This window comes from Equus asinus, chromosome 24 (genome assembly GCF_041296235.1).
Source record: "Equus asinus isolate D_3611 breed Donkey chromosome 24, EquAss-T2T_v2, whole genome shotgun sequence".
Classification (NCBI taxonomy): Eukaryota; Metazoa; Chordata; class Mammalia; order Perissodactyla; family Equidae; genus Equus; species Equus asinus.
In genome coordinates, this window is record NC_091813.1 from 55446036 (window position 1) to 55462765 (window position 16730).

The window sequence follows — 16730 nt, forward strand, 5'->3', positions numbered from 1 at the left end:
TAATTTATAAGACCGTACTAAATATGAACTTTTAGTATTCCACAAAGGAGCATAAAAAGAATTTTGGCACTGTGATTTTGAAGAAATCTAAGGTTAGTCAGATCTCTTCACTGATTCATGTTTAGAAACATCACACGTAAATAATCCACCAAGATAGATTTAAAATGGATTATATCCAATTAATTTGAAGATATTCAGCAAGACATGAAACAAAAGGCTCAGGGACTGAGGCACTTGCTTTCTATTAAGTAATTGCTTATAAACCAAAGTCATATCAAAATTGTCCATTTGTTGCTTCATTTTGAATATTAGAACAAGAATTTGACATGGTTGGGAAGAAAGGCATGTCATGTCATCTCTTGAAAAAGCCATCATAAATGTTTTATTGGGTAGGGGGCTTAAATAAAAATTTCAGGTGCTAATAAACCACCTACTATAATCTTTAAAGGACAATATTTCTCTTGGACTGATCATTCTCATGAAATATTTGTGTATTTCTTACCAAGTTTACTTTTTAAATTTCTTTAAAATCTTTGTGGAAGTTCACTATCCCAAGAAATATTTACCTAAAAGGGTGCCTGATGTTTGAAAATAATGAAATTGTAGCGTGAGTTCTAAATGCAAGTCTAGATACTTTTTTCAAATCAATTCAAAGGACAAGTAAGTGGCTGTAGATACATTTGAGCAAGATATCATGAATGTTCCTACTGTTGGTGCTCTAACTAGTCCACCCTTCTAATGAACTTGGCTTTCTCCTTTACTTCTAGATGTTGGTATAACCAATATTGCTCCTTGCTTTAAGTAACCAAATGGATCTGGCCTAGTTACTTAAAATAAGATGGAACATACTGGGAATTATTAGGGCTGTTGAAGGCCTGCCCAATATGGCTGGGCCAACTAAGAGCAAAGGAAGAAGGTAGACACAGCCACAGATGCCAAGTAAGGAACCATAGTCCAGTCTGGTAGCATTGGTGATCAGGAGTCAAGCAACAGCTTTCAGTCTTGGCAAGTGGGCAAGATAGAGCTTGCAGCTGTTCCAAAAGGTAAGATGAATAGCAATGGAGAATTTAATTGAGGCTGGGAGATCCACCTTCTAAGTCCAAACAGGCTGTAAAATATGGACATCAGGAAGTCCATCAAAGGTAATAAGAATTTAGCTACTTAGCTGAGGTTCTGGAGCCGAGCAGTAACATCATCCCACATACATTTTAATGGGGAACTCTGGATGCTAGTTAGGAGGCTATTGCAATCACCCAGGTAAGAGACGGTGCTGGTTTGAATCAACATGGGGTGACAATGAATATATGAGAAATGGTTGAATTCTGTATATATTTTTACAATAAGACCCATAGGACTTGCTGATAAACTACATGTGTGTTATGGGAGGAAGATGGGAAGAATACAGATTTCTTTGGGATCTAAGCAACATGGGGAATGGAATTATCATTAACTAATGTGACCATATAATAAATCACAACTTTTGAAACTTAAAGAGGGTGCTTTTGAAAGCGAAAGAGGATGCTATTAATAATTATTCTGAGAAAGGCAAAATTGAGGTATCTGGATACCCTATCATTTAATGAGTTGGAAGGACTGTAGGAGGAGCTGAATTGATGGTGGGGAGTCTCAAATATCAGGAACTGAGTTTTGGATATTTCAAATTTAATAGGCCTATGAGATATCTTAAGGAACAATTGCATGTAGGTCATTGGACGTACATTTCTGAGTTCAGAAGAGAGTTCTGTACTGGAGATAAAAATTTTAGTGTCATCAGTACATTGATGGTGTTTAACGCTTTGAGACTGGATAAGAGAAAAGGAGAATGAGTATAGCTAGATAAGAGAAGAAGCCAAAGGACTGGGCCTTGAGCCACTCTGATATTTAGAAGACAAGAACATGAGGGCAAACCAGCATACAAATAAGAAAAAAAAAAAAAAGTAGGAAGAACTTTGACCCATTTACGGATAAACGTCTGCATCATGTAGTATAACCCATAAGAATATACCTCTAATTCATTTTCAAAAGTTAACGCCTAATGCTAATACTAGTATATTGGTTGCCTTTTCAAATATATAAGAAAATGGTGAACGTTAAACCACTTCTTAAAATCTAATCGAATTCTATTTATCCGCACAGCTAAGACACTGCTACCTTCCATTAAGCAGTGCTACAATACTCTCATATGCCTTCTGTTAATGGTTCACAAATGGATTTTTAAATAGAATATTTCACAGCCTGTGTCCTGATTCAGCTCAAGCTGAATATTATAATCACCAATAGAAGGCTGCCAAAGTCAAGTTCCCATGGGAGGTGGTAAGAAAGAAAATAAACCTTTGTAAAATTATTTGTATAAAATTCAGCAGGACAATGTCAAGAAGGACCACTAGCCAGAGTATGGACAATATCATCATCCATCAGGCAACTTCTTAGTACAGCAAAAATAGACGTCTTTTGGCACAAAATCAAAGACCATATTTTGAAATGAAAAAGATTAACAAAAGAACAATAAAGTCTTTAAATTTTAAATACCCATCCTTAAAAACCTCCCTCAAAAGAAATTTCTTTGTTTCTTTAACTTTTTTTTACGATTGAGAATAATTGTTACTTGCACTAGAAATCTGTCAGATTTTTATTACTTTGTCCTGTGATAAAAAGCATTTCACGACAAACAAGGGGAAAGCTAAACTGAAAGTGTTTAAAATTTAGTTTTGAAGGAATTGGGAGAGACTCATTTTTCCTAAGTTCTCTGGTGTCCAAATGTTTTTAATAAAATGTAGAAAAATTTTTTTAAACCCTACCTTTGAACTTGAGGATTTTTTAATAACAAATCTGAGGATAACCAAAAGAGAGAAATTTCAATCTAAGACCAAACTGTATCTCTCAGATCCAGTTGCTTACAAGACACTTTGTTTTAAATACCTGAAAGACAACTTGTCCAAAATAAAGAACAAAGTTGCCGTCTTCTAACTCAAAGTGACAGCTATCCCCGGTATTTCCAGCTTCCTCAATAAACCCTCCTGTTCCAGTTCTCTAGTGTAAAACATTAAACTATCTTTCATTTCCTTTTTTTATCATCATTTATCTAACCTAATACCTTTTTTTGAAAATATTTTTTTCACAGTGCAACTCTACATAGGAAACTTTCTTTTTCAAAAATATTGTGTTCTTTTCTTACAGATGCCAGAGAATCGTATCATTAAGACTGATAGGGGCAAGGCGATAAAGATTTTTTAAGCATCCCGTTAGCAGTGAACAAAGCATATGGAAGTCCCACCCACGTGGAACTTGTATTCTACTGGGGGAGACAATAAACAGATGAATAAATTATAGTAGATTAGAAAGAATAAATTCTGAAAAGAAAAAGAAAGCAGGACAAGGGATACTGAGTGTTGGGAAGGGGGAGTTAATTTTAAACGGGATGGTCAGGAAAGGACTCAGGAGGGGTTGTTGTGTCAGCTAAGATCTGAAAAAGGTGATAGGGAAGCCATGGGGAGATCTAGGGGAGGAGATTCCAGGTGAAAAGAACAGACCCAGACCAGAGTTTTGAGAAACACAGAGGAGGCCAGTGTAGCTGGAGCAGAGGGAGTAAGGAGAGATTAACGTAAAATGAGCTTAGAAAGTAATGGGCCAGAACTAGCAGAACCTTGTGGGAACTTTAAGAGCTCTGTTTTTACTCTGAGTGAGATGGGCAGGCACTGGAAGATTCCGAGCAAAGAATGACATGATCTGATTGACTTCTGACGTATTGAGTACAGTCTATAGGGCTCAAGGATGGAAGCCAGGAGACCAGTAATCTAGGAGAAGTATGATGATGGGAGCTCACAACAGGATAAGAGCAGTAGAGGTGATGAGAAGTGGCACAATTCTAGATCTATCCTGAGAGTAGAGCCAAGTGGATTTAACAACAATGATGTGGATGTGACAAAAAGAGAGGAAGAGTAGAGCCATCAACTGAGATGAGGATGATTGTGGGTGAAGCAGATTTGGGGTAACATCTGGTTCAGTTGTGAGTGTATCAAATTTGAGATGCCTATTAGATATTCAAGTGCAGGTGTTGAAGGAGTCTGAGGTATAACGAAGAGAGATAATTAAGAGCCTGAGGGAAGACAGAGAAGAGAGCTGAGAACTAAGCATTAAGGGTCTCCAGTATTAAGAGGTCTCTGGGAAGCAAAGAAAACATCTCTAGAATTTCTACTTGATTCTTTTTCAAATGAGCCTATTCCTTTTTCACAGTTTGCTATTGGTCTCTATGTTTTGACTCCTTATTCTGGTACTTAATCATTCTAAACATACATTTTTTAAACTATCTTTCACATTGTTTTCCTAATATCAAAAATTATTGACATTCTAACTCTACCATGGGAGAGTCCTTCCAAAATGCATGGTATATTTGCTTCAACCAAGTGGCCCAAAAAAAAAAAAAAAAAAATATATATATATATATATATATATATTAAATTGATTTCTCTTTTCTTGGGATACCAAGCCTCGAATTCATGAGGAAGGTAGTCCAGGATTTTTGTTTCCCTTAGCCTAGGCTCCTTACCCTGAGCCTAGACGGAAATGTGCAAGTCTGCTGTGAAGCTGCTTTGTTTTGTTTTTAAATTTTATCTGTTAACATAAGAACTTTTGAGAAAGTGTGCTTTTTTCCCTAGTTTTAATGAGGTATGATTGACAAAAATTGTGTATATATTTAAAGTGTACAACTTGAGATGTTTTTGGTATACACATACATTGTAAAGTGATTACCACAATTAAGGTAATTAACATACCCACATACCCATATTTTCACAGTTACCTTTTTTTCGTGTGTGATGAGAACGTTTGAGATCTACTCTCTTAGCAAATTTCAAGTATACAATACATTGTTACTAACTATAGTCACTATGCTGTGCAATAGGTCTCTAGAACTTAATCATCTTATACTAAATGTTTGGGGGCCTGCCCGGTGGTGCAGCAGTTAAGTTCTCACGTTCTGCTTTGGTGGCCAGAGGGTTCGCCTGTTCAGATCCCACGTGTGGACTTACCTACCACTTGTCAAGCCATGTTGTGGCGGGTGTCCCACATATAAAATAGAGGAAGATGGGCACAGATGCTAGCTCAGGACCAGTCTTCCTCAGCAAAAAGAGGAGGATTGGCAGTAGATGTTAGCTCAGGGATAATCTTCCCCCCCCCCCAAAAAAAAGAAAAGAAAAGAAAAATAAATAAATAAAAGTTTGTACACTTTGACCAATGTCTCTCCAATTCCCCTACCCTCCAGCCCTTGTTAACCAGGATTCTACTCTCTGCTTCTATGAGTGTGACTTTTTTATTTTCTACATATAAGTGAGATCATATGATATTTGTCTTCCTCTTATTCCACTTAGTGTTATGTCCTTCAGGTTCATCCATGTTGTCACAAATGGCAAGATTTCCTTCGTTTTAAAGGCTGAGTAATATTCCATTTTATATATAGATATCTCACATTTTCTTTAGTCATCCATTGTTGGACTCTTAGAAGTTATTTATGTAGCTTAGCTAATGTGAATAATACTTCGGTAAACATGGGAGTGTAGATATGTCTTTGAAATAGTGATTTATTTTTCCTTTGGCTATCTATCCAGAAGCGGAATTGCTGGATGATATGGTGGTTCTATTTTTAATTTCCTGAGGAACCTCCATACTGTTTTCCATAATGCCTGTACCAATTTATATTCTTAGCAACAGTGTATATATAAAGGCTCCCATTTCTCAACATCTTTGTCAACACTCATTATTTTTTGACTTTTTGATAATAGCCATACTAACAAGCTTGATGTGAGATCGCATTGTGGCTTTGATTTGCATTTCCCTGATGATTACTGATATTGAGCACATTCTCATGTATCTGCTGGCCATTTGTATATTTTCTTTGGGAAAATGTCTATTCAAGTCATTTGCCCATTTTTTAATCATGTCATTTGTTTTTTTGCTATTCAGTTGTATGAGTTCCTTATATCTTTTGGATATTAATGCCTTGTTGGAAATATGGTTTGCAAATATTTTCTCCAATTCTGTAGTTTGTCTTTGCATTTTCTTGATTGTTTCCTTAGCTGTGCAGAAAATTTTTAGTCTGATGCAATAGACTTTAATAGAAGATTTCTGAGTAAATCTCCCTTCTCTTGAAGATCCAAGGCCCTATCTTCAGTCTTCCTACGGACATTAAACCCAAACTCCGCATCAGTGGACTCTCCCATCCAGGCAGTAGCAGGTGAATATCTCTGAGTGGTGGAGGACAAGGGGTTAGAAGTAATTTTTAATTTCTTCCTTTTGTATCTCTGTATTCTGTTTTCTACAGTAAAAATAAATTCTTTTAAAGATAAGAAAGACAAAGGAAATATGAATTTGTCTTTCCTACAAATAAGATACTGACAATATGCATAAAGTTTTACTCTAAATGGCACAGAGCTATCCATATGTCTGAAAGAAATAAAAGATGTATCTTCTGTTTAGATCAGAATTGGAAATATATGCACAGTTTATTCTCAGTAGTACAAGAAATTCATTGGGAACTTTAAAGTTACCTAAAGCATCTTTCAATTTTACCTTTCTACCCAGATGTCAGCCATAAGTTATGTGCCAATTATATTTAAACATGGTACTAAATGTCTTAATAAAAATGAACATTTCATAGTCACCTGAATCTTTGGTCTACATGACAAAACTTGTAGATTTTAAAAAAAAAATAGCTGTGTTGACTGTATTTTTTAATCTGCTTGTTGAATGTAGCCATAATCTGAACTACCTACAAAGAACACTTCGTTTCTTCCATTCTATTTTTAAGATGGATGAGAAAATTTATTAGATAAAGAGATAGAAATAAAGAAGGTTATTGTAGGAATGTTTCCACTTAAGGAGTTCTTCCTGCTTGATATATATTTCTGTGTAAAGTTGGGAGGTCTTTCATCTCTCTCAAATCTTTGACCCTAATGAAAAGAAACATGCCAGATGAAGGCAATAAAAGGAATGTTTTTATGAAGTTCTGTCTTTTTGAAGATAGTTGAATGTTGAAAAGTTGCTCCTGCATTATACCTGTCCTTGAATCTTAATGTGGTTTACTTCACATTTACCAAAATAAAAAATCATATAAATAAGACCTATGTAATCACTTGAGTAAGTCAAACATAAAATGAATTTTCAAATTGCTACATTTCCAAATGCAGCTACAGCAAATGAGAATTTCTTTCTAGAGGGGAAAAGATGGAGAAAGGAGAAGAAAAGCTTGCCGACGCTGTATTTACACAAGCAAAATAAAGTAGAAAGTTAAGACACTCTCTGGGGAAACTGCTTTCTATGAAATGGTATCTCAGCCATTCCGTTTCTTCCTCCTCCCTTCCACCTCCCTGCCCTTTTTCCTTTCTAATCATCTCTTTCATTCCAGTGACATGTCAAACGTGATTTTCATGATGAAATGCCTGAAATCCATTTTTACAATTTCTAACAAGGCTTCAACAGAATCATGTGAATTTTATTAATTCGCCACTCAATTTCTCTATCTAGACTCAGAGAAAGGATATGAAAGCCTGTTCTTCAGCTTCTGTCAGCAGATGACAAGTTCTACTCTTTTCAGAAAAGATTAGTCTGCTGGGAGTTCATCCTGGTAGATGTATAGAAAAGACTAGAAAAATAAGTTTAGATGGTCTCAATTCTCCCAAGATGTTTTTAAAAGTACTTTAACTTCTTGAAGTACTGCAGACCAGAAGGAGGTGGTATGTTTTAAAATAGTCTTGCCAGAGTGATATCCTCGAAGGGCCAGGGGTGTTTACAGCTACAGATGGCATGAGAGATCAACACATCACATTCTTGCCTTCTTCTCTTGGGTCCCCTCCACCAGAAGGACTAGTAAGAAAAGTCTTCTGAAATTTCGTAAAAAGTAACATACACAAAAGTTTCCAACTGGACCTGAACTTGTACTTATCAGCTTCTGGGGTTGCTTTCCTCTGGAATCGTAATGGAAAACAAACAGAATTTCTTAGTAATACAAATGTAACCCTGTAATTAGGAAGTGCATGAAAGCGGTTATATTTCCATTTTCCCTATTTATACTGTACTTTCCAGGAAAGAGGCATGGCATTAGGAGGTGGGGGCAAAAAGGGGATGGACAATGTTTCATCTGTGCATCAGTAATTGGTTTTGAAAGTTCCTCAGTAAAAAATTGCTTTTTAGTTTCCACAATAAATAAAATTATGCTTAGGTATTAAAAATGCACTCCCTGGGGCTGGCCCCATGGCCGCGTGGTTAAGTTTGTACGCTCCGCTGTGGCAGCCTAGGGTTTTGCCAGTTCAGATCCTGGGCACGGACTTGGCATGACTCATCAGGCCATGCTGAGGCGGTGTCCCACATAGCATAACCAGAGGCTCTCACAACCACAGTATACAACTAGGTACGGGGGGCTTCGGGGAGAAGAAGAAGAAAATAAAGAATATTGGCAACAGATGCTAACTCAGGTGCCAATCTTTAAAAACAAACACTACCTGCTTAGATACAAAAAGGCAAAATTTTTTGCCAGTTTCTGGTTGATGATCTGTATTGTTCTTTTATGACTTCAACAGATATGCTTTAAGAAGAAAAATGCTTGGTAGTGGAAGTTGTTAAGACATTTCTTTAAATAAAGCATTTTAGAAACTTGCATTTCTAAAGATTTAATGTCAACAGGGAACAAAACAACTGTTAGAATTGACAAATTATAAAAGGTGAATTAGTGGGAAGATATCCTGTGTTTATAGAGAATTTTTTCCTAATAGGTTTAAGATTTATTTTAAAAAAACTAATTATGATTTCCTGTAAAGTAAGTAGGAGATATGCATTATGTTTTACAGATTAGAGTCCAGAATTCTAAAGCAAAGAGAGATTTAATAACTTGATAAAGGTCACTGGCTAGCTCTTCAACCACGGAAAGTGCCATATGAGTTCTCTGGCATTCTACACAGTTCCACGTAATTCATTAGATTGTGTATGATTGATTTTGATATGGACAAATCTGGGACTCAAACATTATTTGTGGAAACAGTTAATACACTTGACCATAAATATTCACAGAGTAAGAAAAGTAGCCTTCTGTTAGACAAATATGGAAGTGGCTAGGTGGGCGTGCTACTGATTTTACCAACAGACTCTTCCCCGAAATATTGCATCATCATTCTGGAACACACGCTGCTGCCCTCTTTAATTATGAGTTTGGATGGCAAGCTGCTTTCTGGAATTATAGAAGCAGCACTTCAGCATCTAGCCTCTGAATTGAACTGGATGACATTACCTTATAAAGAAATGGCAAAAAAGGCACTGACCACAGGCCTGTCTGCTGGATCCAAAGATATGTTTGCGGGCAGCAGTGCTTGATGCTGCTGAGAAGCATGTGTCTCCTTTATAATCATGTTCTTAAAGGTCAGAAAGTAGGAGAAAAAAAGAGAGTTAATAACAGGCATGCAATTGATGTTGTTGATTGTGAGACTGACCATTTTCTCTTTGGAAACTCTTCAAGCTAAAATCGGAGACTGGTGATGAACAAAGATATGAGCTGGAAGATGGCTCCCAAGAGAGATTCAGAAAATGCAAATTAGTCAGACAGTCCTATTGATATTAGTCTAATCAAGCTTGCAATTTATCAATCATGTAAATTTTAAACTGTGCTAGGTAAACACGTTCAAACGGCATACACTTGTGCCCCATGTTAGAGAGACTTAGTAGATTAAATTGCAACCGTATTGTCTTTTATTCTATGCCAACATAACTGAATCCCAAAACAAGGCAATAGGAGATTACTAATACGATCAAAAGTCATTAATATGGCACAGAGCTATCTTTCTTGTCAAGTTTGATATAGAGTTTCCGTAGTTTTCCAAAACCAGTTCCAGCTCGACTTCCTTTAGTTTTGAAAACATAAACCCAGCAAGCTGAGATGGTGCATTGCGCCAACTCTATTCCCATAGGTGGATTTAAGTTAGTGTCACACAATGCAAATTGTTAAAGAATTGGCAACTTTAATATTGCAGTCTGAAACTCATTACATCAATTCAAAGAGGAAACAACACAGCAAGATTTTTTTTTAAGAATGTGGATTCCTTGACTAATATTTCAGAATTTTGTATGTAGGAGGGATCTTATACCATCTTTTCATCTAACAGATAAGGAAGCTGAGTGCCAGACAGGTTGCTCGATTTGTCCAAGGACACACAGTTAATATGCAAGTAAGAGGGCCAAGAACTCCAGGTTCTTGGCTAGTAGTTAGGTGTTGATAACGGGAACCTTTATATAGTGGCTGTGTCACTTTTTCATATGGTTAGTTGTTGTTGTCATATTCTTTCCCTGGAAACTCTTATAAAGTTCATCTCAAAGTTCTCAGTGGCAAGTAGAAAGAGGGCATGACTTTGGAGATACTGAGGTGGAAACATTGACAGGATTAAAACAGACAAGTGGACTAGATAGGCACAGTCTCAGAAAACTTGAGAGCTTGTCTTTGTTTCTTCTCTTTCTTAATAGCGGTGAGCTACAGTTTGCTTCCCCTCTGAGAGCCTATTTTCACCTTTAGAAAATAGAAACCAAATCCTTTGTCCTGTCTACCTCAATGAGTGATCAGAAGCCTGAAATGCAATCACTTAGATGAAAACATTTTGTAAACTGTAAAGCACCTTGAGTGTGGGCCATCATTATCACAGAGTGCCACTCGACTTTCTGAAGGTCTCCAGATTGGGTTCTTAACTGGTAAGGAATAACAGCACTAGCGCAGAGACAGGCTTACCACGAAGCCATTGGTTAGAAGAAGCAAATTTGATCCAAAGTGCTCTCCTGCCCAGGAGTTTCAAGAACCAGGATGGCTAACACACCAAGGGCAAGACCTTGAGGCAAGCAGATCCTTTCACAAACAGAGAATATTTTTACCCTTTTCAGCCTAGAGTGAGGAGTTGAGATAACTGCTATTATTCACTTGCCCATCACTTTCTAAAGTGGTTAAGGCAACTATTTCTGATGACCTTTATTACCTGAGAGGAAGATATGTGGTGGTACATCTTATAAAAAAATAGTGTTTGGGTCTCAAGCATTGTTACATAGGAAACCTTTTTTCCAATTGTAACATTTTAAAATAGCGTTTATTTTATATTCTTTACAAGCTTTATAGTATTGTATAACAATAAATAAATTTAGTGTTTAAAATCCTTTGGAGGGAATAATAACTTTCAGTTGTTATTCTACCCGGAATTCTATACCTTTCTGTGATGTAACTTTGTATATTATGAAAGTATTTTGAAAGTCTAGACTGAGATTTAGAATTAGTTTATCTGTACTGGATACATTCTTTTTGGAAGGACTGACAGACTAAATTAATTATAACAAAGGAAAAAAGAAAGAAAGGAAGGAAGAGAAAGAAACCCTTAGAATGAAATATTCAAAAATTGTTCCCTTGTTCATGTTTGTTTTAAATCATTTTAAATAGACTTTTAATGCTTTGTAGTTTTCCACATACAACTTTTGCTATTTTTTCAGTATTGTTTTGTAATCCAAACATTTAGGGAGGAGATAATATTTATATGTAATGAAAATAGCATTTACTATCTTCTATTCCAAAGCATCTGCACCCTCTGAGGTCATCAATATCTTCTTCACTACCTACTAAAGAATACTGTTTATTCTGTTCCTACGTTATTCTCCTTCATCTCTCTAAATAGTTTATGTCTAGTGGAGCACAACTTATTTATAAACTTTTATAAACTCACAATTTAAAAGAATTTTGTATAACCGCTTAATTGTTCTCATTTCATTGCTTTAGAACAGAGGCCAATAAAGTATGGCTTAGGGGCCTAATCCAGGCCTCCACTTTTTATTTATAAATAAAGTTTTATTGGAACATAGCTATGCTCATTTCTTTGTATATTGACTATGGCTCTTTTTTTCCCTACAATAACAGAATTGAGTAGTCGTGACAGAGACTATGTGCACATAAATCTTTTATTTACTATCTGGCTCTTCACAGAAAAAGTTTGATGACCCCTGCTTTATAGCATCACTGTCCACTCAGTCTTACTAATTGTGGGGGCCTAAGTACTTCTTTCCTCAGCTTTCTTCTTGCAGATCCCTGGGGATAACATGCTTCTCAGAAATTCAACAATAAGAGGCATAAGTATATCCACAGCCACCCCGCTCTTTCCTTCTCTGGGGATTCTATATAGCACCCTGGGGGTTAGAAAGTGGCTGCTCACTCTAATGCCATTTCACATCCTTGATATCAAGTTACCAATTTATGATGTACACAACTACCATAGAAAGACACTATTTTTGTCTCCAGAAGTCTCACTTTCCATACCATCCCATTTTGAGTCAATCTTCAAGATAACTGCCAAAGTTTCATTATTTGTCCATTATTTTAAAGGATCACCCTATTTTTAGAGGTCTGCTCCAGAAATTTTCCCTACAATTTTTCAGAATCTCTTACTTCCCTTTCTATTTCTATCTAGACACCCCTCTGTATCTATATACCCCTGTATCACATTGGCCTAATCTTTCACTATTCCATTCCCACCTCCAAGTGTTCTCTTATCCATACATCTGTCTAAAATGCATTTAGCCGTGAGCCAGCTTCCACCATATGGGTTAGGTTAACAGCTCAGAAAATGATAGAGCAAGATATTGGAAAATTGAGTTCCTGAAGACCTCCGGGGGCAGAGCCACCTATGTACCTCACACGACACATCTACCTCTAAACCGCTGTGTGAGGAAGAAACAAACTTCCTTCTTGTCTGAGTCACCACATTTTAGGTATATTTATTACGTCACATTAGTCTCTACTATAACTAATGCGTAACTAATCTCATTTATTTAATCCCAGATTCCCATTAACCTTGTTTTTAAAAAAGCAGTTTTACTGGCGACAGCACGTGCACAATTCTGATAAGCTAATACATCTTCTCTTCTCTTTTCCTGTTTATCTCTTTATTCTTCCTATAACCTTAAAAAATAAAACTAGGGGCCAGCCTGGTGGCGCAGTGCTTAAATTTGCACGTTCTGCTTCGGCGGCCCAGAGTTTGCCGGTTCGGATCCCGGGTGTGGATATGGCACCTCTTGGCATGCCATGCTGTGGTAGGCGTCCCACATATAAAGCAGAGGAAGATGGGCATGGATGTAACCTCAGGGCCAGGCTTCCTCAGCAAAAAAGAAGAGGACTGGCAGTAGTTAGCTCAGGGCTAATCTTCCTAAAAAAAAAAAAAGAATCCAGAGGTCTTCCTGTCTTGTGAAACAAATTTTTGATACATTCTCTGAGGCAAATGAAAGCCTTGTACCTTGATGATTTTAATTCACTAAAATCTCTTAGATCAGAGGACTATGTGTGTCCTGACAGCTTTTTATCTTCAGACAAAAAGGGACTGTTAAAATAACTTTGGCTACATTTAAATTTAGCCACATTACGTGGCTCTGTGAATGTTGATAACCAGATATTCTCCAGGCTAACCAAACATTTTTTTTCACTTATTTTAAACATACTTGCTTTCATAGATGAGCCAACATTGAGTCTCTATGCCTAATTATCAAAATGAAATACGGAATGAGAGTGTTTGCTTAATTTTGACAGGAGGGAAAAGTTGAGTAGGGTAGGGTCAATTAAATGATTGTAAACTTTTCATTCTGGCCAGGCAATTTAACTTTCTGATATGAAAAAAATTGAGATGTATGGGGAAAAAAATCTTCACAAACTATACAGTTCTGGGAAGTATATATGTAAAATATTGCAAATCTTTTGAGAAAACAAGCCCTGAAAAAATATAAACAGCCAAGATAGTGAATCTTTTTGATCAAAGAAAGCCTATCGCACAGAAGCCCACTGATGACCTTTTGTTGGTGGTGCTGTCGAGTCAATTCTGACTCCTAGTGACCCTGTGTACCGGCACAGCAGAACCCTTCCCTGTCTTTCTGACAATGCTCTGTTGCTATTCATAGGGTTTTCATGGCCAATTTTTCCAGAAGTGGGTGGCCAGGTCCTTCTTCCTAGTCTGTCTTAGTCTGGAAGCACCACTGAAACCTGTCCACCATGGGTGACCCTGCTAGTATTTGAAATACCCTTGACATAGCTTTCAGCATCACAGAGCACACTGCTGCCAAAGTATGACAACCAACAGATGGGCAGTCTGATTCCCTGACCGGGAAACTAACCCAGTCGCAGCAGTGAGAACGCCAAATCGAATCTTAGCCACTAGACCACCAGGGCTGGCCATTGATGACCTTAGGAGAACTTAAATAGTAAGCTGTACGCAGTGTTACAGGAGTGCAGGATGAGGCTGGGTGATTTTGACCAATATTGAAAATCTGTAAATTAGAGTTGTTTTAATTCATCATGAAACCAATGTTGTTAAAAAAACCAGTAATCCTGAAAAAAACAAAACCGTTTAAATGCTTGGGTTTGATTTATGTTCACATTAATTTTACTTATAGGCTTTACATTTTCCGACAGGAAGACAACAGTAAGATAAATCTCATGTACATCAGAGAATTTTTTTTTGGCTGACAAATGAAAACAATATACCTTTTCAATGGCAAATAGGAATGTGATCAATCACAAGGAAGGAAACATAATTCCTCATATTCAAAAGGCTAAAGATTAAATGACTTCTTGGTGAAGAATATTTGCAATAAGCTATGCCAGAAACTTCAGGATCTCATCAGACCTAATTCCCCCATGGCGTGAGGATCACAGGACTGTTTCTAAGACAGGTAATGTCTGTAGTAATCTGTTTCAGAAGGGGAATGAAGAGTAAAGAAGAATGTCTTAAAAAATAATGGGGAAAAAATAACGAGAAACAGACTTATGCTACCAGAAGTCTTCAGGGGCAGTAAAAAATGTCACTTTTCATCTGATGGGCTCAAAAGTCTCACATTTTTCAGACTTCAAAAAGCTTTTATGTGACTTCTTCCTAGTTTATTTCCCAACAATGAACTATATTTTTAGCTTGTTAAATATCATAGTAAAAATGTGCAGGAAATACACTTAAACCTAAAGTTTTCATAAAGCCTCAGACAAGGAAATTGAACTAGTTTGTTTTTATTGAAATGGTGCGTTCATAGGCACCAGCCAAAAGCTAAAGTTAGACATTCTGGAGTATTGGAGTGTCACTAGTTTAGTAGGTTCAATTTTCAGTCACATTATCATATTATGTTTCAAATAAACTTTAGCCTGCTGAGAGATATAAGAATGTCAAGTTTTAGATTCCGTTCTTTGAGAATTTTGCTCCTCTCTTAGGGGGAGGAGTATCTCTTTGTAACGGTCTTGGACTTTGATCAGGGAAAAGAAGAAGAAAAGATAAAGTACTTATTACAGTGGATTTTTTTGCCATATGGAAACGCAGAAGAGAAAATAAATGTAATATATTACTGAAGAGTTTTCAGGTGTTTTAGGATAAACTCTTATTTTTATTTGCGTGCTTTGAGTAATTCTCCCTATGAACCCTTAGGCATTTTAAAAGTCAAAGCAATTTTAATGATATTTTCCCCCCAACTTTGGCAAATATGTTTAGGCCCCTGAAGAAAAGGTTTTCTAAGTTTGTTTCAAAAGTCCTTCAGCTGTGTTCACTGTATGTTTCAAAATGCTCAGTGCAGAATATGAATAAACTAATAGAAGGGACACATTAATAAAAAATTTCTTTGAAAAGACTTCTAGATAGAAAAAAAATCTTTCAAAATCCTTAATCCCTTTATTAAACATACTTATTAAGCTACATAATCAATTAGGATGGTTAGAGAAGTAAGTTGGAAGGTGAGCTGGCACAGTTGCTAAAGGAAGCTTATTTCTACCTGGGGTTGTGATGTCAACCCTGGGGATACAAGGTTGGGCTCCATCAGCTTTGGACCCTTGCAGAGGAAAGGGTTTTTCGAAAGGCAACTAATCAGTAACCCATTTCGGCCTCAAGAAGCCAGAAAAGTAACTTCCAGAACTAATTCACCGAGTTAGGGAGCCAAATGTAGTGCATTTGATCGATCAGGATACCTAAGTTATTATTTGCCTTTTTTTGTTGTGTTGACATTTGCACTGATGGTGCAAAAGCAATAGAGAGTAAAATTGCTGGTGCCTTAGCACAAGTCGAGGCAATGGACCAAAGTATAGTCTTCACCCTTGTATTCTGTACAATCACTTGCAGTAAGGGAAAGCATACCAGTTTCACTTAAGAATATCATTGATAAAGCAGTAAAAATACTAATCTTATTGGGGCTGGCCCCGTGGCCGAGTGGTTAAGTTCGCACGCTCCGCTGCAGACGGCCCAGTGTTTCGTTGGTTCGAATCCTGGGCGCGGACATGGCACTGCTCATCAAACCACGCTGAGGCAGCGTCCCACATGCCACAACTAGAAGGGCCCACAACGAAGAATATACAACTATGTACCGGAGGGCTTTGGGGAGAAAAAGGAAAAAAAAAAAATACTAATCTTATTAAACCTAAGCCCTGCTGTACACATCTTTTTATTATTCTGTATGACAAAATGGGATGACGCACAAGGCATTTCAGCTGCATACCGAAGTACAATGATAATCTCGAGGAAAAGCACTTGTGTGATGGTTTGAGTTCTGAGATGACCTAGCCACTTTTTTTCATGGAATTTTTTTTACTTGAAATAATGACTGACAGACAAGGAATGATTAATCAGATGTGGGTGTTTGGAAGACATTTCATCAAAAATGAATGAAGTGAGCTTGTCATTTCAAGGAAAACAACTGACAATATTGGTTGCCAGTAA

The 16730-nt window shown here is 36.9% G+C and overlaps 1 long non-coding RNA gene across 1 annotated transcript in view; it reads right to left on the reverse strand.

Moving 5' to 3' along the window:
* Positions 1-16730, reverse strand: part of LOC139041815 (uncharacterized) — a 116234-nt gene that overhangs the window by 56301 nt on the left and 43203 nt on the right. The gene's annotated exons all lie outside the window — the stretch shown is intronic.